The sequence below is a fragment of the Hirundo rustica genome, chromosome 2 (genome assembly GCF_015227805.2).
Source record: "Hirundo rustica isolate bHirRus1 chromosome 2, bHirRus1.pri.v3, whole genome shotgun sequence".
Classification (NCBI taxonomy): domain Eukaryota; kingdom Metazoa; phylum Chordata; class Aves; order Passeriformes; family Hirundinidae; genus Hirundo; species Hirundo rustica.
This window is the reverse complement of record NC_053451.1, coordinates 22,036,651-22,061,236: the sequence shown is the minus strand read 5'-3', so window position 1 is coordinate 22,061,236 and position 24,586 is coordinate 22,036,651. Positions and strand designations below refer to the sequence as shown.

The window sequence follows — 24,586 nt, the reverse complement described above, 5'->3', positions numbered from 1 at the left end:
GAGCCATGCACGCCTACCACTTTCAAATCCTATTTGTATTCATAAATGTGAACTCACTGCAAGGTGATTTACTCCTACCTTTCAGTTAGCCAGGTAAAATACCCTCTCTGAATATCACATAAAAATATCTGAATAGTTTTTGTGATCACTCCCCAGTGTAGCCACCCTATGATGAGGCTCTGTGGCCTCTGCACACATTGTGGATGCTCCATCTAACCTGGGAGAACCACCTCTGTCACTAATAGCAGGAAGGATACTTACGAAGAGCAACCAGAAACCACATTGAGGACAGCTACCATTCTGCACAGAGCAGTGAGTCTCTTAGATGATTTTTATTATCAATTTTCTAAGGACAGCAGCTTTATATTCAGTTGATATAAGGAACACAGCTGTGGGCTTAGGGGGTTGTACGGATGAGATTACTTCTTTGTCTTTTTTTACACACCTGCTCTCCCAGCTACTGTTCTTATTAAGAATTTACAGGGAACAGTGGGAAAGGGACCAGGAGAAAAGGGGATGAAATAGCAAAGATGAAGGCAGATGCTCACGTTAATCTCATGAAGCAGCTGATCAGATTTTCTTTCTACACAGTAACTTGAATTTTGCCATGCAAAAGGAAGAAATTTAAAATAAAGTTGTGACCCTGTTCACGCCAACAGAGCAAGCTATCTGCAAATCACATGTTAAAAAATGGTGCACCCTCAAACATGAATGATAAGGTTTTCAAGAGTGAGCAAAAGGCAGGTTTGGATTTTACTCCAGATTTCACTTGTTCCTCTCTGCTCGGACACACTCCTGATTTCAGCGCCATGAGTAAGAGGCATTACATAACTATGCAAAATACCAGCGATGTGGAGGCACGAATCCTGTCGGGGCTCAGGTATTAGACTATGACTCTGAAAATATTGCCATGATTTCCATAGCAAATCCACTGAGTCATGGAAATGTTAGGGATTATTCACACTGTGGGAGGAGCCAAGGAAATGCAGATCTGGAAGGAGAACTTTTGCATGAGCCAGCTTCTGCTTAAGGCAAGAAGAGAACGCTTTCTGATCTGTCTGCAAATAGCCTAGATGACCTTTCAACAAATTGCACGCCATGAACAAAAGTTTATACAGACTCTACCTCCTCTATCTCAGGTACCTGTGTACAAGGATGCCTTTGGTATCTTCAACCAGCTTGGCTCTCCTACAGTTATTTTGTACTACCCAAATGCAAAAAATTGGCAGCATATTTATCCTTTACATTGGCCAAGCAGACTGGAACTTCTTGACAGCACGCCCAGGGCTGAGGACACCGAGAGATGAGAGAAGAGGATCTCCATGAGTGAGGGGATCTCCACACAGGCTTGAACAAGCAGCTGTTTGCTTTGATTTCAGAGTGATAATAATCTTCCAAATGGCATCTTAGGGCTCAGCTGCTGCAACACTCTTTTTGGAATCAAATTACTAGAAAGGTCAAAATCGTTAACATGTGCTTTAGGAAGAGGGAAAATGCCAGGCAAAACCTGTAAGCTTCCACTGCTGAAATATGTCCCCCAGACTAGCAGATGCCAGTATTTTCTTCCTTTCACTGTAGGCAGAAGGGTGTCCTCTCACCAAGGGAACAGAGAAGGAGGTCATTCTGCTTGGAGTTCTTTCAAAAATGTGCAAGGAGGCGGAGACTCTTGTGAATTTTTCATAATTTAAAAGGCACAAAACAGTGTTAGAGGGAGTGAATGAATAGATTATATTCCTCTTACCTGACGCGCCCCTAACCTGTGCACTCTCTGTAGGGCCTCGTTGGCACTGCTGGGCACAGTTGCTCTGGTGTTAAAAATGTATACACTTATGATTGATCCTCCATCCAGCAGGAGAAAATGACTGAGGAGTTGGTGCTACAGCCAAAGGACAAGACCTAAGAAGAGAATTTTACTCATGCCGCCATTACATGTGCTGGGGCATAAGCATGATAGTGATTGCGCTGCAGTTCTTCTTCAACCAGAAGCATTAAAAAAAAAAAAAAAAAAAAAAGCAGACAAAGGTGTCCACAATGTTTGAGCTACAGCTTTGTTTTTCTTGTTTACCAGACACCTCTGTGAGGCCATCTGAAGACACGTGATGCTTCAGCATTTTATTAATCATCAAGGTAGCTAGCAGATCAGGGCAATGTATTTTCCTTTTGAAAGCATACGGAGAAAAGTTAAAACATCTGTTGAGAAACAGTGTAGAGTTCCTAATGGAGGCTTATATTGCATGCATCATGCATAGTTTGCCTCTTTGAGCTGGCCCTCACTAAATCAAAGCAAATCTTACATTCTCCAAAACGTGGCTAAGACAACACTGAACACAAGGAGGAGACTCTGCTCAGTTCTCTGTTCTCTGCCCTAAATTTTAAAGTTTATCAAGACAAACAGTGTACATACAGGCCTCTCTCCCACTGATGCATTCAAGCATCTCTTCCCATGCAAGTAAGATGCCTCCACATTCCATAGCCCTCGTGGTGCTTTCATATTGTCCTGCACATCCCAGACGGATAATAAGATTCACCTTGATATGACAGTGCCAGTGTCTCTAAAGTAATTTGGCCCATGAAAAATCATCTTTCTAATCCTTGAGAATGTCATGTGTATTAGCTGCAGCCTTTCTGGTATGAATTCTCCAGAGGGGATTCAATTTCACACAAGTCCTAGCAAGACAGACCATCCTAGGCTAGGAATTCATACCCTATGCAGCCTTTAATCTTCAGAGAGACAAGCAACCACTGCTCTCCTTATCGCACCCACCTTTAAATCTATACATATTTTTTCCTTCCTAGAGCAGGGAGGCTCGATCTGGGAATTTGGAGGTCAAATGCTTTAAACTGTCTTGCCTGATATCTCCCTTTCATATTTGAACATGTTTATGTACGACACTGCTTGTTCACATACAGTCTTCACCCTCACCTGCGTCATTAAATTAAGCTTTTCCACAGCATTTTTCCTCATCCTTTTCCCCTTGACCCACAAAATCCTGTCACCTGAGTTTAATGAGCCATTGAACTTGACTTAGGTTCAGGTTGTTAGCCACTGTGCTCAAAACTGTTAGTCTCCCAGTGCTTTCCCAAAACTTCCCCTGAGCTGTGTACTCTTGGCCAGCTACCTACTCATGAATTCTACGTCAGAACTGACTCCTGACCAAGATAGTGCACACCAGGCTTAAATCCACCTCAGTGCAGCCTGATGGACAGGCAAGATTTGTAGTACTCCCACGGAGACAAGCAGACCAGGTTCCAGTTACACAGAAGAGAATGGCTCTCTGGGGTGCTGCAGGGCTGAGAACCAGGGAGGTGCTCACAGGAGCCCTCCTGCCTCACCTGAGTGAGCACCCAAGGACAAGCTCCTGTACAGCTGGGCACATGTATTTGTGTGGCCTAGCTGAATCTGGCCCAAGGTCATGAACAGCAAAAATGTCTCTTTCAGGCCTTTTACTCTTCTGAGAGTTCGCCTTTGCTGTATGCTTCGCATGCTCCTGGTTTCAGTTGCAACACGATTATTCTCATTGCAGACCACTGCTTCACAGTCTGACTTTTTCTTTTTTTTTATTATTGCTTTGCATTGCTGCATTGGTTAAAATAATTCTACTGCAATCCAGTATTTTGGTTAACAGCTGAATAGATGCTTGAAGATGTGAATAATTATCCTAATTTACTCTATTAACCCCACACACAAAATTTAAAGACTCTTGCAAGAACACCCACTGGAGAAAATATTTTAGAAACAGAAAATATTGGGGAAGATGTTGCTCTGTGCTCAGGAAAGACAACTCAGGAAGGCTGTATAGAGGTCACATTTAGTTCACTTTTAACGTTTTGAGAGGGGAGAATATTTTATATTTTCAGAAGTGGGTGCCTGCCTCAGGACAGTGCCTCCTTGACTCCACTTTCTGCAGTGGAGACCCCTCACTCTTTAGACCAGGACAGTTGTTTGGACCAGAGTGAAATAGCTGCAGTCATGACCTTGCTCTCAGCTTTCCCCATTACCACCAATTTCTTTGACAGTCAGTACTTTTGGGGGCAGTGGAAGGATTGCGTCCACCTGACAACGAGGCCAGGGCTTGTCTTTGTGCAGGAATATAGCAAATGTAGTGAAAACACAAATCCTCTGCTCCTCTTTTCTCTCTAGGGACTTTGGCATCCAGCATGTCCATGCAGAATTTCCTCAATAAATGGAAGGGGCTCATAAATGAAAGAACTGGCTTCAGGCCAACGCTTGGCCCTTCAGGCAAACTCCTGAGATGCCCTATATGCGAAATGAATTGCAGACCTCTGCCTCTGAGGGAATTAGAGTTAATAGCTTAATGTTCTCAAAGAAAAAAAAAAAAAAAAAAAAAAAAAAGAAAGAAAAAAGAATCCATACAGGCATTTTGAACCTCCTCACTGCTGGGCTGTGCATTTCCTTCTTACGGCAGATTCAGGAGCGATGGTTGTTAGGGAGAGGGAGTAGGATCCCATTTTCTATGCAGATTTCAGTGGTGAATTGAAGGTCTTAAGGTCTCAAGATGCCAGGGCAACAGCAGCAGTATCTGGCCAGTCCTTTTGCAGTGATCATCAGATGACCTTGAGATTTACCCAACCGGGGCAGTTTGGTTTCTATAAATATTACATTTTCCAGGATCGTGTTTTCAGCTGTACCAGAGACAATCCTAGTGAAGAATTAATTCAGTCAGGCATTCCTTCCCCTCCATTCCTTCTCACTTCTTCCCTCTCTCTCAGCGCTGGCCCTCCCTTACTCTGGGTTGTGAAAAAAGCCACCGAGATTTCACTTTTAGCACTGACCTTCTGAGCTATCTAATGATGAAGATAGGAAGAGGCTGCAACCAGACAGTGGAAAAAAAAAAGACAAAACCCCCTTTTGCTAGCAGGGAAATGTGTGAGTAATATACACACTGTTGGATGGTGGCCAAATCACTCTAGTAACGGCTGTTAGTTCCCCTTACGAAGAAAATGATCAAATGAGAAAGAGGAGCTGCAGTCGGGTGTCAGAAATGCTGAGTCGCAACGGGAGAGTGCCGCATCCGATGGAAATTTACCCAGGAGCCAGCGACCTTCACACGCTGGGGACAAGGACCGCGGGCTCGCAGGGAAATCCTGCCCTCGTTCACACACTGCTGCACGACCTCCACGTCACCACCCAGGCAGAGCACGCCCTGGAAAAACAGACCAGGAGATGAGCTCCGAGACAGACCGGGCTGCCTTGGACAGGCTCCATGGCATGAAACAGGGCACTGCTCTCCATAGAGTGCAAGGATGCCCGGCCCCACAGCACCGCCTAGTCCTCTGGGATTTCTTACCTCGGGTAATTAATTGCTGCTCGTCTGGCTCCTCCCCTGCTGCTTTGGACACGTGGACGTGAAATGAGACAGCTGGGTTCAGCTGGCCCATACCTGGGGCTACCACAGCAGGAGGCAGCAGGCAGCAAAAGTGATTTCACAACTCCCTGCTTTTAGGGCTGTGCCTTGGGTCGAGGTAGAGCTTCCCCAGTGGCTGCTTCTGTGTAGCCATTTTCACACGATATCAGGCCCAAACTGGAAGGAGAATGCAGGAATACCCTGGCTTCACCCTTGTCAGAGGGGTCTCAGGTTTGGGATACCACCAGAACATTTCATCCAATCTCCCACATACCAAGGCATAATCAATGGCTTTGCCTGCAAGTTCTCAGCCTCTCCCTGAAAAGACGATGAGAAGTGGGGGAGGATGTTCAGTAATGCCAGAGGATAAAAGGATACAAGACAGAAAGTAAGAGTTGTAGCTGAAAACAGAGGACAGCTACTTGCATCGAGCTCAAAGATGGAAAAAAGAGGAGGAAGAAGCAGCTGGTGCTGCAATGATGGGGATGCTGGCTAGATGGTGCTAGCACATGCTCCTGTGCTTTTGTCATGAGCTAGTACAGCATTATTACTGCTTTTCCTTTAGACTGAGGTTTCACTTCCATTGCAAGAGCTGGAGAAACTACTGGCTGTTGATGGGATTGCTAATAGAGGACTGGTAGTCCCCAGTGGAGTCCCCCAGGAGTCCCTGTCAAAGATGAAGGGCTTCTGGAATAGGAGAAAGATAATGCTCTCTTTGCAGCACTGGGGAATGATAAGCAGCCGTCTCAACCCAGTACTCCTGTGTTGGCTAAACATGACACAAAATATGATATCTGCCTGACGTCATGCCTGAAATCACCCCTTCTCACGCTGTGCTGCAGAAACTCGTTTTTAATCCTCCGGACTATACTGGATTAAGCTCTCCTGGCTGTGCTAATAGAGCCGGCTCCAGTCACCAAGGCAACAGCGGCTCCTCAGCCCCCGCAAGGAGCGTATCCACGTGGTGAGGTGAAGATCCTGGCTCCAGCACGCCCAGTCCTGCAATCCGCACACTTTTCATTTGTACATTGTGCTTTTTATTTGGCACTGTATCCTGCTTGTGGCAGAGGATCTCTATGGCTCTTCAGGAGATCCAGGGCCAGGTAGGAGAGATCCTGTGCCTACTGTGGTGGAAACCGGCGGGCTTCTGGGACACCTGCTGGTGGACTGGTGCTTGACACAAAGCTCCGGAGAAGTTCAGGCCTGCACAAGGACTATTTCCAAACTCCAGAGCTTGGATTAAATGTTTCCTAGTTCTCTTAGTGAATATCTGTGATGAGCAACAAAGACTGAGGGTAAATCAGATCTCGAATATAGGTTCAGACCTAAAGCAAACTCCCTATATATTATGGCTTACACGGAGCCCAGCCACCACTAGAGGGAACAGAAGCTCACAATGAGTGACAAAATTACAAGATTGCTCTCTAGAATGCAGTCAATTAGAAAATACTAGCAGACGTTCTCCATTAGAACTGGAGTTGAAATATAGACATGTCCTGATCTGCTAAGAGGAGGAAGTGGTGACTGGAAGTGGAGGACGAGTAGGGGTTTTGTATCTTTGCCTGTCTTCCATGCCCCATCTCCAACTCCTGCAGGCAGAGGGTTAAAAGCGGACACCTTATATCCAAGTCTCCTTGAAGCTGTTGATAGGAAATTAGGCAAAGCTACAGACTAGGATAGCATGTGTTTGGCAAAAAAGAAGGTATCACCTCTTTTGTATGCATCAAAAAGAGCTTACAAGCATCCTAAACCCTCTCTTTGCAATCTCCTATGTTGCACATGGAAGCAGAACCAGCTGGGCTAGCTGTCCTGGGCTCACTCTTGAGTGCTCTGTGAACAGAGACTTCTGCTCTGTGCTGCACTGTCCAGCCAGCCTTGTCTTGCACAACAGTGGAAAAAGAAATAACCAGTATAATCAGGAGAATGTGGAAGTAAAATTTTTTCCAAGAGGTTTGAAATAACCTCAGCTTCAGCGGCCAGTTATGCAGAACTGAGAGAAATGGGAACTAGCAATTGAGACTAAACAGTACACATCCCTGCAAGTCCTTGCCTGTCCTCAGGGTTAGTAAGGAAGGGGTTTCACCCATCCCTGCTGCTGACTGCTCCTCCAGAGCTGTTCATGCTGCCATAAGTATCCTTTGGTGTGTGCTGGGACAAGAGCAGGGTGCTTTGCTGGGTACCCTGATTCCAGGCACTTCACAGCAGCTCTCCTGCTGGCTGATGGTGCAGAGCAGCCAGGAGCCAAAATGAATATGGGGCAGATCAATCCTCACATAGTAATTCTCCCTAAAGTTTAAGGTCAGTTGGATAGTAGTATGGGAAGGAATTGTACGGGAAAGAATTCTTACTTCCCCTTGTGTCAGTCATTTCAGTTTATGTTTAAGTCTTCCCTTTCCTAGCTCATGGATTTGTATTCCTTCATCCTCTCTTTTACTATGTCGGGGCACTGACTTCCAAAGACTTGCTCCTGATTCACATTACTACAATCAAGAGGAAAAGAAGGATCCCATGTAATTGTTCCCAGAAACAAATCCTGAAGCTCTCTTGATCTGTGAAGCAGCTACAGGGAATTTTGTAGTAGAAACAGTCCTGTTACTGCCTTTTGTCCATACGACTCATCTTGATCCTGTTAACTGCGACTAACCTATTTCCTAAGAAATACACTCTCTTAGCTTTAGGCCAAAACTGTTTGGCCCTGCTTCCTTCTTAAGCACAAGTTCTCCTCTAATTCCTGTTGATGCTACCCTGCCTGGCACAGAGAGAACCATTTCCCCTCATTCCCACAAGCAAATCCCATGCAGCCCTGTGCAGCAGATACCAAAAACCTGCTGGTCACACTGCAGTGAGAAACTCAGTCCAGAGGCCCTCAGCTGAGTAGCAGCCATAGCACAGCAGCACCGCAGCAACCACACACCGCCCATGTGTGTGGTTCTTTCCTGGCCTCTCTTTTCCCCTGGAGGAAGGGGAAAACCTTGGTTTAAGTGTGGCTACAGTCACCATGGCTGCCTGGCACAGAAATCAATGGAAGGGCATGAAATCTAGTCCAGTCCCTATCACGGCACTTTTCAGGAGGGAAGTTGTCTTTACCCTTTCCTCCCACCCTCAGGGGCAGTCCAGCTACCCCTATTGTCTGCCAAGCACAGCAGCAAAATTCTTACCCAGCTGCAAGGATTTCACCCACAGCCTGGCTTAGATGTGCACACACACAAGAGTTACTGATGCATTCACGGCCTGTCTTCCTCTGCCCTCATTTCAAATGTCAGTCTCACAGAAGCTCTGAGGTTGACTCACTCCAAGCTGGCCTTTGACTCACAGATTCTGGCCTGCCCATGACCCGCCTGTCTGAGCAATTCTCCTCGGCCAGCTTTATTTCAGACCTTGGTTATGGGCAGGAATGATGTGTCCAGGAATAAAGCTCAACTCCTCGTGATTGACAAGGAGGCCTCTGGGTATCCTTTAACCTAATGCTGCTGCTGAAATGGGCTGATGCCACAAAACACAGCAATAGGAACAACTCAGGTCAGCTGCCAGGCTGCAGTCAGATTTTCTATGGAGGCAGAATGACTGTATGCCTCTGTCTGCATCCCATTTTAGGTCTGGAATATGAACCATCAACAACCAGCAGGGTTGTTGAATCCCAGACCTGGAACTGGGATTCTCCCTAATCTTGTCAGACAGATAATTCAGGATTTTTCCATGAGACCCTGCACTACCCAAAGAAGAGCATTATGGCCTCATCCCTTAGAGCTGTAGATTCTCTTATCAAATATTCAGTTCTCGACCTGATGACCATGGGAAGCCTGTCTCTAAAACAAAAAGTGTTTTCACAGCCCACAAGGCTAATAAATGAGATTCTCTTCTCTAGCAGATTACTATCACCTTAGAAAAAGCTGGCCTATCCAGACTTCAGTCATTTCTAGAAGGTTAGGTTTTGTAGTACTTTGCACCCTCAGATGTCACTGGGAGCTTTGCTCTTGACTCCTGTGGGGATAGGGTTTATTTTAAGGGCATTTCATCTTATCAGACACCAAAAACACTTCATACACTCTGTGCACATGGGCATAACCTAGCCATTCAGGGAAATGCTGTCCCTGTAGGACAGCCATGGGCTGACAAGACATCCACATGCATATAAAAATCATCATGTCAAGGCCTTAATTTTTTCTGAAATTTTTTGCCTCTGAGTGCTATGCAAATTAAGCAGTTCACCTTCACTTCCCCCTGGTGGAAAATAGGCTGAATCAAGAGAGGACTTAAAAACAGGACTTGACAAAGTGTGTGATTCTTTAGAGCAATTAGGGCCCCAGCATGGGACAGGAGCTGTGCACTTCACCACTCTTGCCTGTGTTCATATCTTAACGTCCACTGGAGAAGTTAGACATTGCTCAGCTAACAAAAAATGGCTGATGCATTTGAATGAAGCAAAAGCCAAACAAAAAAATAAACTCTCTCACAAGTCAGCTCTGCTGCTCTTAAGCCAACCCTCTTTCCCTGCAGCCAGTCTGATGCCAAGATATCACCATACCTTTAGCAGGAAGAAAGGAAAAGTGAAACTGTGAAGCCATACATGACCTTAGCACAACCTCAGGCAGGTAACCTCTGGGGAGTCCATGCTTGGATATGGAGAGAAACTTGCCATATACCCAACGGCTTCAAAATAAATAATGCACTTTATTTATCTGCACTGCACATAATCCCTGACACTCTCTGATTTGGAAGTGATACATAAATAAATATAAATATAAATATAAATATAAATATAAATATAAATATAAATATAAATATAAATATAAATATAAATATAAATATAAATATATAAATATAAAGTGGGATATAGAAGCATATGATGTTATTTTACTAAATAAATAACCTTTTTCACACCTGTTACCTCCTGAGCATATCTTTACCCACAATGAGATAAGGGTTGTGGTGGCTGCCTGTTTGGAAGCTCCAGTTAGAAGTGCTTCTGTCAGACAGCTTTCTTCTTCTTGATGTTTGCAAAACCAAGGCAGCTGTGGTGGGCTGCAATGCGATGGTCAGAGAACCTCAACAAGCCATGAGAGGGTTCAGGCAGTGCAGACTGGTGATTAAGGACTAATAAACATCAGTCAAAAGTACAGCAAAAGAGGATATCAGAGAGCAGCAAAGCAGGATTCTGCTGCAAAGCTCCAGTGATGTACAGAATATGTCACACCTTTCATGACAAACCACTTTCCCTTCCTATTCTTGGCAAATCCTGCTCCCTCTCCAAAAGACTTCTCTTTGCAAACAAACAACAGGGGTGAGGTTTACACAAGGGAAATTCTTGAGCATGAAATGCAGAATACAAAACATAACATCAGCCTGAAAAGTCCAGCAATCCATTATCATAAGCTTACATGAGCCACATTTTCCATGTTTCTAAAACACAACCGAAGTAGCTAACATCTCTTATGTGGCAGGAATCCAGAGAAAGAGGCAAGCCAAAGCAAGACTGGGCAGTCCTCCAGCAGAACGGGTTAGCTTCAAAAGCTGAAGTGCACTTGAAACTTTAAGGGGGAACAAGAGGCCAGCTTTAGATCTTGTTTTGTCAACCATACATGGACTTTCAAGCTGATGAGAAGTTCTTCTCGCTGGATTAATACTCCACCTGTAGTTTCCTACATAGGAATAATGCCATTTTTAAGCAACAGGAGCAAGGTTCTTCAAACAGCGTGATGGACACTTGCTGTTCCCAGTATACTCTCTGCTCCACACACAGTGTGAATTTCCTCCCAGTAGAGTAACTAATATTTACTTAGCAGAAGTCAAGGGCAGAGAGAAGAGAGGATTGCTTCTACAAATGAGGAATTCCTGGAAAATTCTGAGTAATACAGAATGTTACTAACATATAGCAAGAAGTGGCACAGACACTGTGAGAGTCTCTACTCTTGTGGAAAGTAGCTCAGTGGGGAGTTCATTTCTTATCCCACCTGAAAACTATCATTTCCACCAGTACCGGACCATCCTATATGAGGCTGCTGATCCACTTGGAATTGGCTAAATCCCTTGAGACTCTCCCAGCCATGTTGTTATTCCAGTCACTGATGGTTTTCTTGGGTAGAGCTGGGTGGAACATGCTGTAAAGGCAGATCAGCCAGTAGCCAGCTTATCAGTATGAGGTTACTCTTTCTTATTGCTGTTTTGCCATGCCTTGTTCATACAGATAACTGGTGGCAGATGTAAAACAAGTGAGGAGAAAAACAGGTCTTGAAAATCAAGATTTTTTTTCCTCTGAGCACACTCAAACAAAAGACAAGTTTCAGAGATCTTGTGGTGCTTTTAGGAGAGAGACAGGGAGAGTCAAGTCATTTTAGGGAAGCTTTGTAAGCCAATTAATCCCAGCTTTAGCGTTCTGCAGTGTGTATGTTGCATTGAGCAGGATTAAAGGAGAAAGCCTGCTTCTATCAAGCAATTGCAGATAGAAGAGCTATTGACAACACAAAAACATTGTTGTGACACTTAACCTTGCTCTGCTGACAGCCTCAGTGAAGGGAGTAAGAATTGATTCAGTTTGGAGACTGAACTCCTGCATCTATCCAGGAGTGAATGTAAGGGAGAAGGAGCACTAAGAAGGAGGAGTGAAAAGCAAAAAAGGCAAAAAAAGCAAAAAAAGCAATCATTCTTCTTGTATTGAAATTGGCAGATAGCTCCCTTGGTGTCCTCACATTGGCAAAGAGCCTCCCCTCCTCCTTAGCAGCTCCCTCTTGTTTCAAGGTATTAAGAACAAGATAAATCTATCCAGAAAAGACATTTACACAGTGTCTAAAATAGAAAGAGTGCCCACATCAATAAAAGTCAGAATTTTGAATTAGCTAATCTTACTTCACAGAGTAGGTTGCCCAGAATTTTATAAATAAACACATGCAGAATTTATGGGTTTTTTTTGGTTTTTTTGTTTGTTTCTGGGTTTGGGGTTTTTTTTAAGTAAAGAGGAAAAAATACCAACCAGAAAACCTCACTCAAACCCTAAACATGTCCCTTTAACCAGCTGTTGTATACACAGATGACTGTCCTTTTTTTGGGGTGCACTGCAGGGCAAGCACTGAAGATTTCATCCAGGAAGAATCTGGGGACTTCTTCAGTGTGAGAATACTGAAAGAAAACTTGCATTAGGAACCTTGTTTGTAATAGAGGCTGAGAAGAGATGGGCTGCATCCCCACATACCACTGCACATAGGCATACAAAAGATACTGAGTCCGGAAAACCCCAGGCAAAACTGTTCTGGAGTCTGTACACACTGCAAGCTCCACAACATTTCAGAATGAGCTGTTTATAAAGTAAAATACTAATGATCCATAACAAGCTTAAAATCCAGCACTATAATGGGCCACAGAAAACTAACACACACACACACACACAAACCCACAAACAAACAAACAGAAGAGGAGAAAGGAGAATTACTGGCAGTGTACAAGGTCCCTGAAATAGCTGGGAGTTTGCTATGGAATTTCCTATCTGTCAGCATGTAAAAGAGAAGCAGGACTGTCAGTGAGTGAGTCTGCAGGGCATATGAAGCTTTGGGTATCAGATCCAGATTCAGAAATATAGACAACAAACACCACTTTAAGGGATAAGACCTGCAGAAAGAGAGGACAAGACACTGGCAAAATAGGAGCAGAAAAGGAAGACAGGAGGGAGAGAAGACACAGAGAATGGAATGGCTAAAAACAGGGAAAGAAATGGTGGTGAACTGCTGAGGTTTTTAAAAATGCCATTTTTTTTAAATAAACTCAGTGCATGACCTTGATGACAGGTAAACCTCACCATGCTTTTCCTCAGATTCTCATGTCTGTAAAATAGATACAATATTTCTGTACCTCAATATTCTTACATGGAAAGTGCCAGAAAACTATTAAATATACAGTGTAAAAAGTATCAATTAGACATAAAAGGAAGAAGCCAACTAAAAAAAAAAAAAAAAAAAAAAATCGCTGGAAAAATGTCATTTTGGGTGCCATAAAGTGCTATGCCATTTATATTCTTAAAAGAAGGCATGGCTGAAAAAAGCAGCACTCTTTCCTTATTACCACTGAGGTCCCAGCAGACCTTCCTTACAGAAAGAACAGACACTGCAAACAAATAAATGCTGATGTGATTGTGATAGTGATTGATGAAGGAAGATCAAGATCTCATTGTGTTCAGCACTGTGAACACCTAATAATCCTTACTTGAGAGCCTTGTATTTAGACTGCAAGGAAAAGACAGTAAAGGATAGAGTAAGCTGTAAGAGATGTATATACAGCAATGAAATTGCTTTTTCTGATTGGGTTTCATCTTGGTGAAAAGATAAGGGATCCATCATCCTGGCCTCATGTTTATAGGGATCTGGATCTGTGTATTGTGTATGAAAGCAGCCAGCAGTTCTCTGGTGTGGAGGGCAGAGGCTGTATCAGGGAATTTGTTGAGCAGTAACTATACGCAAATTATTACCTCTGCAGTGGGTGACAGCAAAGAAGGGATTTTGGCAACATCCTCTCCAGGATTTTGCTGTTCCTCAGGGAATCTTCTGACTAAGTGAAGGGCACTTACGAGGTACATTATTTCTGCAGCTTGGGCACTCTTTTGCCTGCAGTGCTGCAGGGTTCTTAGCATGCAGCTTGGGATTTTGCCAGTCAGCTCACTGGAGTGCTGAAGCGAAGCAATGAAGCCAATGCAGTAAAAATGCTGATTTTACTCCAGTCTGGGAGAAATTCTTTTCATATTCAACTCAGGGCAAAGCCTGTACGACGTCATCAATCCTCTGTAGCAGCAAGAGAGGGACAAGGGGGAGAAGCCTGCTGTCTCTGCTTTTCCTGCACAGTCTATTCTCAGCACTGTGTGTCACGCTCTCCTTCATCACTCTCCATCATTTCTGCACAGTTCAGGAAGATTCTGACACCTGGCTCTGCAGTGTTATGAGTTAGCAAAGGCCTTTTCCACCACAATCCAAAGATCACAAAAGCCAGAGAGTTTCTTGCTGTCAAACCACAGGTTTTTGCTCTGAGGAAACTTGACAGAATAAATAGAGAGCCCCCATAGTGCCAATATTTAAAACAATTTTCAGAATACAAAAGCACTTTAAATGGGGGGAAAAAACCCACACTGTGCACTTGGAAGAAATAAAAGCAGATGTAAATGTCAAATTCATTTAATGTCAGGAAATTGTACATTGAGACAGATGGGTCCATACCAGTTATTATAACCACTGGCTAAGAAATGTTTTTTTGTTTTCTGCTGAATAGTCAGTAGTTTTTTTCCCCCCATCTTCTTCTGCAATAGCACAAGACTGTGAGTTCACTTGTGAAAAAACAGAGAGCAAGAAGCAAGCTACAATGGTTGGAGAACATGGGTATTTGCCTCAGGTTGCAAAACACCAATTGTCAAATCCATAATGAGACAGTAACTTAACAACTCAGTTTACAGCATCAGGCCAGAGATACCAAAAATGAGCAGAAGGCCAAGCAGGAATATGGAGAGACAAAGTAATTTGTTTAAGGATTCAGAACAGTAGAGTGGCAGAGCTATCTTGAGCTATGACTAAACCCAGTGTGTCAAGATTTATTAACTCAGGATTCCAGGATTTACTAAACCAGCAACGGCCGCTGAACTGTTGGTATTCTGAAGCTTAGGTTTAAATACACAATAATATTGTTGGAATGATGATATAAAAAGGGTTTGGGGCAATTAGCACAGCTCTTTTACTGGGTGCAAGGTTGCCATCTGGAGACCTGCAGTACTACTGGGCTAGGGACACTGATAGTTTCAGAGGCAATTAGTCTAACCCATTGCTGACATAAAAGAACACTGGTGCACTCCTTTTAATTGCCTTTTTGGGGTTTGGATTCATCATGAAAATAATGAGATGAGAGCTGGGAAATGTGTCTAATATAGGCTGGGAAACAGTCTGACTTTCATTGCATGTGTGGCATGCATCTGCATCCCTGCTGCTAAGCATTCTAATGGCACAGAGACAGGACATACCTCCTAAAGTGAAAAATACACCCTTTTCAATATCACGCTTTGAAGGGTGTAGTGATAAAGAGAGCTATAGAGCAAGGAGTGCTCAAGTAGCAGAGTAACAGCAGCTTTGATTCTGTTACCAAATTCCTCTGGTCACAAAGATATTACATTACAATTGTATAACCCATGCTCTCTGTTTGCAGGCGGAAAAATGACAGGCTGTGCATTCTCGGTCCTTGGAGATATTCAAGACTGGCTAAAGCTATGAGCAATCTGGTCAGATCTTCAGCCAACCCTGATTTGAACAAGAGGTTGATCCAGAAACCTCCAGAGATGTCTTCCAACCTGAACTGTGCTGTGCCCATTGCAACATAAGGATGGTGTGGTGTCACCGCCCATGCTTAGCAGAATAACAACTTCTTGCCTTTATTTCCTGGCCAGAGCCAAGTATTTGATTTCTACTGAAGACAAACTCTTCCATTTTTCATGCTTCACCAGAAAGAATTGCTGGTTCTGGCTATAGAAGCAGCTCAATCTCACAGTGCAAGACTTACCCACAGGCATTTCCAGTTAGCTTAAATCCTGAGCTCCTAAACCAATGAGTGCTGACACTTCACATTGCTCTGTGTGGACATAAAATGTAGCTGGGCATTTAAGTAATGGGCAGAAATTTCTCTTAATCTTGTCATATTCCCTTGAAGGCAGTCATGAAGCACAACACAGACTATTCCCTAGCGCCTGTCGTGCCTCACCTTATGAATAACCCAAACGTACAACATTGCTTCCAGAGATTTTTTAGAGTTCTGCTAATCCTTTTTTGTTCTTTCCATGTCTATCTGTCCATTTACTGGCAAGAATTTTCTCTTCATTTACGTATATAAACCACACAATAACACCAAGGGTATGCACTCTCAACACTACTCTTCCACGCAACCTTTTCTCAAGATGAGCAGTGGTTGTAAATGTACTAAAGCTGAGAAAGACACAGGGAGCACGCTGCCCTAATAAAGTTTTTTGAGCTCGCAATGCAATAAAAGAACCTAGAATGTAGCAGAAAGAAAAGGATACATTATTCTGCGGATGTAGTTGACAAACCAAGGGAATTTGATGTGATTAGAAAAGCTTAAGGCAGTAAATAGCTATGTAGGCACTTTCCTGCTTCTCAGCGAGCACAGTTACTGCTGGTATCTCGTGCGGTGTCAGGCACACCAACAAAATACAAGAGCGCTCATTGAACAGGGCCTGCCACGTTTGAAGGTTGAGAGCAGCCTCAGAAACTTCATGGCTCAAGCATGTAGAAACTAGATAGCAAAATCATGTTTCAGGGGCTCTCAGTTATGCTTCTTGTGGTGATGAGCAGGAACTGTTCTGGCCCGGCCTCCCAGAGAGGTTAAATTAAGAGTAAACAATTAAGAGTAGCAACAGTGGGCTTTGTAGCTGCTTGCACGAACAAGGGGATGGAGAAAAGTACACCATGGAACAGAACTGATTGTGGCAGTGCAGAACTACTGGGAAAAAAAAATAAAATAAGGGCATCACCTTATACTTAAGGACTAGGGAGACCAGCTTTTGTGAATATCAGAGTAAAAAAAGCTGTGCCTTGACAGAACAGTGCAGAATGGGTTAAGCAAATACATTTTTGGTTATATGCAAACCCTATCAGAATGGTATTTGAGCCAAGGACCCTGTCAAACCTGCCTGTCACACTCACTGAAGTAGTTCATCACCCAGTTGAACTGCAGGACTATCAGCACCTTCATTACCTGACTGTGTTCTATACAGATAGAACACAGATAGAATGACCACAGAGACTGGGTGTCAGATATTGTCTCGCTCTCCGTATCTCAATTTTTTGTCTGCAACCCCAGATATTTCCCAGTGGAAGGAAACCTTCCAGTGAGCTCTCAGTGCTGTCACCTGTGTACAGCAGCAGAGCAGGAGTTGCACCTAATTAGTGGAACAAAGTAACAACAAGGATGACCTCCAGCCACCCCCTGCTTAAAAGGCAATGAAGCAAGATTTGTAAATGCCATGTAAAGAGGGACGTGGCAACAGCAGCTGCCAATCACACTTGGAGAAAGTTTATAAGCAAAGGTGAGGAACTTGTACCATGAGAAGGCAGAGCTGACCCAGCTTTTGTCCACCTGGCTGAGACACCCACAGAAACAAAGACAAGGAGTCTTAGACAGCAGCACAAACCAATGGCCGCACAAACACGCAGGGACCTCGGTGGCTCTCTACTCTGTAGTGCTGGCACAGGGGGATGAGTCCCAGAAGGAAGGAAAGAACAGAGACAGAACATCAGGGTCTTTTCTGAGGCTGAGCAGACAGCCCTCAATTGGCACAACCACAGAAAGCCAAATTTATCATCCACCCACAGACTCCGGGACTGCCGGCTTGAGCACCCTCATTAGCAGCTCCAGTTCTCTTGGGCAGCAGAGAGGGGTGGCAGATAGGGAGGAAGGAGGGTGAAGCAGCCTGGGAGCTGGGAGGACACACTGACAACAAGGAAGGGTGAGTCAAGGAAACGGATACCACCGCAGGACCGTGCTATTATCTCAGTGCAAATGCCAAGGAGCTCCTTCTGGAGCAGGACAATCTGTCCTGTAATGACAGGGTTAATTTTAAATTGGCAGAGAGTTTCTGGGACTTTTTCTCTCCCACTGTCAAATCTCTGGGGCTGGCAGTTGCTAATTACAATAATATGAGGTGACAGTCACATGGGGAGTGATGGATGGCTGAGCAGGGCTGAAAATCCAGAAGGTCAGATCACAATGAATTAGAGTGGCAGGGTGCAGAAGCCCCTTCCTCAGATCTTCTTTTTCTCTCCCCCCACTTCTTCCCCCCACCATCTGCAGCATCTCAAAATCAAAACAGTAAAGAGAAATCAGTCTCATGACTAGAATGCAAAATGGATGGAGGGTGCCAGAAGCTGGGTTTCAGTGTCACTCCAGCTATCCAAATTCACAAAGCACACAGCCAAAAGCGACCAAGTAAGTATCTCATTTCTTTTCCCACGTAACATGGGCTGCCAGACAGCACCTGACTTTAGTGACTGTTAAAGCAAAATCATTATGAACTCTTAAGATTTTATTTTGACACAAAGAAGCCTACACAAAGAAAGTACAAAACTGGAATAAAACACCACAAGCTCTGAGTGCTCCAACTCAGCATTCACTTTTCATGGGCCTGAAAGGTCATGCAGAGATATTGTCCTTTGCATGTAAAACTGAGATACTTCTAAGTCACATTGTCAGCTCTTTTCCCTTTTATCTACCTCAGAAAATAACTGGCTTTGGTTCAGCCCATTCCCATGACCAGCAAGTGAATTACAGCTACTGCCATTCTCACATAAAAAATCTGTTCAAACCTGACCTCAGACTCATCCCATGGGCCTGTGCTGAGTTATTATGAGTGACTAGTTCAGATTTTTCCCTCCAGCATTTCAGTGATGCTATGAACTGTTGGTCACAGACTATGCTGGAGAAAGCCATGTGAGAACTTTCTAAGGATACCAAAATTCTCTGAAGGTGAAACCCACTCCACATTCACAAGGGATGGTTTCCACAACAAGCATCTCAGCTGATCATCTCCTAACACTGCTCAGTTGGACACCTACAATCACATCCCTGGAAAATGTAGCCCATGTTAAGGCTCAGGTCAGTAGTCCGTAGATTTTGAAAATGCTATGCCTGTCTGCTGTGGCCATGTCTAAAAGGTGTCCCGTGGATTAAACTGAAATAAAAGTAACCATGGAAACAAGGTTTGTGTTAGACTTTCAAAATTAAAAAATAGACATGGGGCCTCTGTTGTATCTCTTCTCAGATTATAAGAGTACCTCAATAATACTTTGATTGCTTTTTGTAAATTCTACTTCTAAATGTAACATTTTCCCGACCGGTTTTGTCTCAACAGACTTTCTCAATGGTTCAAGAATCAGCTGAAGCTGCACATTTTGAGGCCAAACTTAAGTTGAAAGATGGAAAGGGTAATGTATCATATACAAAATTCCTTATGTATTAAGTTTAGTAGCAATTGCACTCAATGTCTAATGAGACCACTGAAGAAAAAGTCTCTTTCTGGAGGAGTCATAAAGTTTTAAAGCATTTCTATCTCTGCTGATCTGGTGATGACTGCTCTTCCAAGAAAGGTCTCCAGCTGTATCAAGCAGGAACCAACAAAAGCACAGAGATAGCCAAGTTTGAATTTAGCTCAAAGACTAAATATAACTATTATATTATTATTTAATATATATTTTTATATTAAAGCCCTCCACACACATGCGTGTGCAAAAAGGATGAGTGATGAAAAGGGGATTAAGTTACTCAGCTTGGTTTATAAAAAGGTTGCGGCAAAATGCTGCCTGCAAGTCTGTGAGGAGGTTCAGCACTGACTCAGCCTGAAGCATCTGGCTCTCTCCTCAATCAATGCTCCCTGAATTTCCTATATCCTCAAGGTTTTTAAAATTTCTTTTGGCAACTTCACCTTCAGACACTGCACCCTGACTGTCTAGGCTTAATACGGGACTGGAGCTAAAGATTTGGTATGGATTTCAAACTAATATATTAGAAGAGATAGTGGTAACAGCAACTACAGTAAGAACAGACTTTGTTAGCAAAAAGTACTAGGGAAAAACACCTCACTTTCAGCAGTAACATGTGATTTGGGAAAGTACCATGCCCTGTCCTGACACATGAAACTGTAATGGCAAACACTTCTCAACTTGGCTTGATCCTTTCTGTAAGGATCCTGGAAGGATCACTGTAATCACAACTTCAGGGATTGAATTTTTTAACACAAATGGTAAGAGTTACTACAACAGGGCAACTTTTACAGTATGTGGAGCAGGCTGGGGAGGAGCACTTATACTTCTGCTCTGATGAAAGCCTGAATTTGATTCGGATTAAACCATAGAGGAGGTTGTTCAATTTTAGTTCGTCTGAATAACAATAATGACAAAAGCATCTATTTCTGTTCATAAAATGTGCATGACTTCTTACAATATGTACGTAATAGTTAAGTTACCAAGTTCCTCACGTTCATATTTGAAGAATGGCTGTATCAGAACTGGTTAAATATCACTTAGTAAATCTATTTGAAATTAGTTCTGTGGAGAGATTTGTGGAAGTCTGTAATGATGGCAATTAGTTCTTGGGTTATTTAACACCAGAATATTCTGGGTAACCATTCTAGGATGTTTGTACAAACCCTGCTGCTGATAAGAATGCCCCCCCTTGCACAGCTCAGCTCTTTTCCCTACTCAAAGCTTTATGTGAGTTGGAAAATATCCAACCTTTCCCTACTCAAAGCTTTATGCAAGATGGGGAAATTTTGTCACAAAGGTTTGTGGTTGTTGCTTTTGAGCAGTTTTTGAGGGTTATCTGATCTAGCAATGATGATTAATCTATGAAGAAGTTGTTTGCTAATTACCTGAAAACTGAGTTTTAAAAATAGATCTCAGACTCACAGAAGGAAAAGAGTTATCATAGCATCTAGACAGTTTCCCAAACCAAGAAAATTTGTTTCAGTTGTTTCTTTACTAATGTTTCAGTGCAGCTTTCTTACCCTTTCCTCAAAGACTTTGTGACTTAAGTTTTGCTTTTCCTGTTTGCTTCTATTACTTAATCCATAATTTAATACTGCACATGCAGGAAGGAAGCTATTACAAAAGCAATTCAGAGGTTTATGTTAACTTGGAAGAATAGCAGTGAAGCGAGCACTTTTTTCTCCACAACAATATTCCAGGTGTTATCATAACAGAATTTTCTACAGCTACTTCCAAGGAGAAAGCAGCTCTGCAATATCCTCCGGTATCACAGTATCTTAAGTAGTAGCTTCCCTTTTGCATGGAAAGAGCTACACAAAGTAGAAGCTGAACCAGCATTTCTGTAGGGAAGTATCAGGAAGAAAAGGCTGGGAAAACATGTGCTCTCCCAGGGCTGGAGTAGGATTTTAAACTCCAGTCTAGATGCTGAAGTCTAAAATCTCTTTCTAGCACTGAAGTACTGCTGGACTTTGGTCAGATCAATGCACCCACTGTGGAAAGGGTTTTAATCTCTCCTGTTTTTCAAAAAGGTGGTTCAAAAGGCTTTATCAAAATGCTTTGAGAGCATCAAGTGAATGGAGTTACACAAAATATCACTAATAGCTGGAAAACTTGACAAATGAACTCCAGCCTTCACCATATATATTATTCTGAAAGGAGATTGTGTCTCTGAGCTAAGAAGTTGACTAGGATATACCTTTACCCTTTATGAAGCAGTCTTTCAGCAGTTTTGTCCTCTACAATACCAAAGTCTCTGTAATCTAATTTAAAAAACATAATAGAAGCACTCCAAATCCTCAAACTTTTATTATAACTGACAATGAAGGAAACTTTATATATATATATATATACACACACACATATATATATATATATATACTTCCTGCAGTTAAAAGTTTGAGGATTTGGGGTGCCTTTATTATATTTTTGAACACATATATATATAAAAACCATGCTGCAAAGATGACAAGAAAAGTAATCTGTAACTGAATTCAATTTACAGCTCCCAGATCATGCAGCCTCCCTGACTCATCCAAGCCACTGTGCTTTCTCAGAACTGCCAGCATCACACTAAGACAGTGTGCAATAAAATATGGAAAAATATGTTCACAGTGTGTGACCTGAGTGATGCTATGAGCTGTCATGAAAAACACTTTCTTCTCACAGTGAAATGCCACGATGCAGTTCATTAGCTTGGAAGCAGACATATATTGCTGCTGCCATACCTGTTTTGTGTACAGAGGATTTCAGTATTACACAGTCAGCCCAAAATGCAAATCTTCACTTCTGGCCATAGTCCTGAGTAATATGAGATGGAGTCTGTCCTATACATTTAAATGTTGAAGGGCTATGAGATAACACCCTCATATTCTCCTTCTGCCCCCAAAGTGGGCTAAAACCTGGCTGCCCACCTGGAGCCAGTGCTTTGCAGACACAGGAACTTAAGCAGCACAGATACTCCAATAAAATCATATGACACTACTTTCATGCAACTCAGTTTTGTAGACACAGACCTAGTTGCACCTGTCACTGACCAAGTCTAAACCCTCACTTTTCTCATTGCAGCTCTAGCGTCTTTGTGCTTGCCAAATAATAAATAAAGATCTACCATTCTTTCTCCTATTATAGTATAGAGCTTGGGCTGGCTACTGTTACTCATTTAAATAATACTTCTGCATCTGTGATTTTAGTTCAAAGCACTGAAATTCTTTCTGCACTTCATGCCTGTATCATGGCATGGCAAGAGGATACTGCAGCACTTCTTCTAATGGCTCCAAAGCACTAATAACATCAGCATCACTAAATAATGGTGCATCTAGTACCTTCAGCAGGAGAGAAACACAGAATAATTCAAGTTGGAAAGAACGCTCCTCTTTAGTGCAAACTGTGCTAAAAGTTGAGCTAACTCCAAAGCTAGGCCAGGGAGGTAGGGTATCAAGAATAACCACTTTATCTGTCACCACTCCACAGGACAGAAATTAATTTTTTTGTGTCTGCATTAAATGCAATGTTTCTAAGAGTTGATGAGGAAAAAAAATCCATACACTATAGATTCCACAGAAAGGACTTGATAATGAAAAATTGATCATAGCACCTCATATTTACTGCTTCATTGACACTTCCTGCTTTTCCAAGGATTGGATATACAAGGCATGCAGCTGATGTTTTTAAAGCCAAATTAAAGGGTAAGTAATTTCAGAAAGAGACTGATTGTTAGATATCGGGGTTTTCTTGCAGTGTAAGCTGTAGCAGGAGAGTACCAAGGACACCAAGCTGCAGATTAGTTTGCAGCTCTTCTAGGCACTGGCTTTTGAACTGTTGTGTTTGATTCAGCGGTCAGAACAGAATAAGGCTGGCCAGGATATGTCTAAACTGCCACAACTGCTACAGGGAGTTGTTGTTCCACATTTGCTGTGGTCACTGTCTTCCCTGCACAGCAGCCAAGCTACCTCTTGATCACAGTGCAGCTTGGAAGTGCCACTCTATCCACTAACTGGGACTGGGTAGGGTAGACTGTATGTGGGAAGTGAAAACAGACACCTCAAAGCTTCACACATGTGTCAAAGGTAGGCAAAAGATTGCCCACTCTCCACAGAGCCTTCCTTCCACCTTCTCCTTCCCTCTTGCCTGTAATATTGTGGGTTATGTAAGAACCTTGTTACAAGGAACGGTGCTTATAAAGGGTTATGTGAGGTGAAGATCATATGTATTTGATTATGTGGTTCTTCCTGCTAAAACTTCTTCCAGAATGCCTCTTAGGCATATACAGCAGTGTGCAGTACTCCCTGATGTGACTGTGCATTTAAGGAAGTAAGAGGGAAAAAAATTACACTGTTGAGATAGCTCAAAAACTTATGTGAGATTGTACAGCTCATGCACTCTGGTGGTCATCCCATAATTACGGGGGATTTTAATCTTAAATTTCCACTCTCTTTAGACATTGGGTACCCGTGTCCTCCACGGTTACCCAGGATCTAGAGGAGGGCAGCTCCAAGGAGAGGGCTCTTCTCTGCTGTCTCCACAGCCCCATTCCCCAGGCATCTGTGGCTGCTGCAGCTGGAGGTGAGGCACGGAGCCACAGCAGCAGCTCTCACCTGCCTGGTGCATGTGGATCTGCCCTGGCTGTGAGCACAAACAACTGAGTTGTTGCTGCCCTGTTCTGGAAAAGTGCCAATCATCACCTACAGTTTTGCCGAACAAAGCTCTCCTACAAGAGAAGCTATTAGCTAAAGGCACAAGAGCATCTGGCTGATGAGGCTGGAAGCAGTTTTGAGATCTGAGGTTTGTCAGTAAATGGACCTGCCTCCTGGGATGCTTATGCTCCTGCAAAAAAATGACCAGGCAAGATGGGTTTGGAGATCCCTAGAGAGGAACAAGCCCAGTTACCATCACATGTCTTTCTGTCAGTACCAGCAACAGAATAAAAGCTCATAAACTTTTTTTTCTTCTTTTCCTTTTCCTTTTTTCTGTGCATGGTCCAAATGTGGAAGGGAGGAAGTAAAAAGATTTGAGAAGAAGCTTGCAGCAAGAAACAGTCTCTGGATTTCACTAAAAGAGACAGAATCTGAATCTGGAGCCGTTCCTAGGGTCACAGATTTTATTAGTAACACAGCAGAGGCAACATGGGCATAAGTAGATTATGTTAGATTGACTTTGGACTGTCGTACTTATTAAAACATGATCAAGTCCCAGAGTTTTCTATGGGTCAAGTAC

The 24,586-nt window shown here is 43.1% G+C and overlaps 1 long non-coding RNA gene across 1 annotated transcript in view; it reads right to left on the bottom strand.

Moving 5' to 3' along the window:
• LOC120749610 (uncharacterized) overlaps window positions 1-24,586 on the bottom strand; it is a 251,744-nt gene that overhangs the window by 69,096 nt on the left and 158,062 nt on the right. The gene's annotated exons all lie outside the window — the stretch shown is intronic.